Below are 1,688 nucleotides of genomic sequence, written 5' to 3'. Positions count from 1 at the left end.
ATGCAAGAGTGATGAAAATAACAAGAGAAATTATAATGACGAACTCTACTGTACAAAGAAAGAAATCTACAGATGGACGTGTACTGGTTTAACTTCAAGGGAGCATCACCCACAGTATCAGACACAAACCTCCACAACCTGACAGTCTATGACATGTTGTCACTCATCGCTGGATGTTATTCCCACTTATCCACCATTAATACAGTTAACAGGCTGCTAAACAAAGTAATAACCTTATATTTGAACGTTGTTTCCTACTTGACAAAACAATATTGAACTGAGTGTTTATTTCCCTTATTAACAGAGAAACTTTTCTACCAGTTAAAGCTATTGTACAAACAGAAAACAAACAAAAAAAGGTTGTTGTGGGTTTGCAATGTTCAGATGGAATCATTGCCCGAGTTCCAGTGAGCGACAAGTTTTCCTTTTCTCATGTGAGCTAAAGACTTCAGCACAAATCAGACGTTCTCATTTTTGAACCAAAACAGTTTCGGAAAAACACAAAAAAAAACAAAAAATCTTTGTAAAAGGTCGTCACGTGTACTTGCCATCCTATTTACCTTGACCAGTGAGTAGAGATGTGTTTACACGTACACCACGAGGGCTAGGCCTGCTACGGAAAACTGGATAGATGTCATGCAGTATAAGACAAAAATGGTATAAATGTAGGCATTTTCATGAAATGAAAAAGTGCTCTATTTGTTGTGCAATATGTATTGCATAAAAAAATATTAGATATATATATATATAGATATATGGAAGTGGTGGACGGATCCTGACATGATGACCTTTGACAGAGGCATTCAAAGATATATTAATATTGTAATTTCTCTCTCTTTGAGTTGAAAGTGTTGCCATGCAGATGGATATATTATAGACTACCTTTGTGTCTCGTTGTTAATGCAGATTTTCGGTTGGTTGTTTTTTTTTTTTTGGTTTTTTTGGTTTTTAAAGAGGTACTTAATGTGTCTTTGATAGAGGAAGTGCGGTGACAACATGTAGCAAACGCCTGAATTGCACATTAAATTCAACAGCCACTCACGCAGCGTCCGATTGGTCGGGAGAGTTTGGAGGTGGAAAGAAACGGAGACTGACGTCCCGTGAGCGTCCGTGGGTCCAGTCCTTTTTAAATATTAAGTTGTTCAGTCGTGGAACTGAAGTTGAGGCGGTGTCGTGGAGTGCTGTTGCTGCATGTTAGTCTGCACTAAGGTAGATTTCGTTGGTTTCCCAAAATATTGGCTCAAGGACCTTCCAAAAGTGTATTTTTTTATACGGCGCAAATCTCAAGTCCGAGTCGTGAGTGGATTCACGTGAAGTCCTGCTGCTGCGGCTGCGGCGGCGGAGGTTGATCTTTTTCTCCATGAGGAGACGCTGAGTAGCACGGTCTGGTCCAGCCCGCGGTGAGGGTTTCCACTCTCCACCCAAAACACAAGTCACAGTCGCAAACAGGGTTTTCAAACTCCAGGCTCGGGGGCCTTTTTTAGGCTGGTGGACTGTATGTCAATAATAATCTAATTATATTTTATTTTTTTTAATTTTCAATGAGGAAAATGCTTTAGTTGGTTCTTGGAGAATATGAGAATAAATATTTGTACTAGTTGCCTGCACTTTAGTCTTATACAGTACACGTATTCAACAGGAACACTGACGTGGCTGCGGAGAAGTCGACTGGAACGCTCGGAGCTCGG

This window comes from Cynoglossus semilaevis, chromosome 19, assembly GCF_000523025.1.
Source record: "Cynoglossus semilaevis isolate Cse_v1.0 chromosome 19, Cse_v1.0, whole genome shotgun sequence".
Taxonomy (NCBI): Eukaryota; Metazoa; Chordata; class Actinopteri; order Pleuronectiformes; family Cynoglossidae; genus Cynoglossus; species Cynoglossus semilaevis.
The sequence above is the reverse complement of the archived record's forward strand: the minus strand, read 5'-3'. Positions refer to the sequence as shown.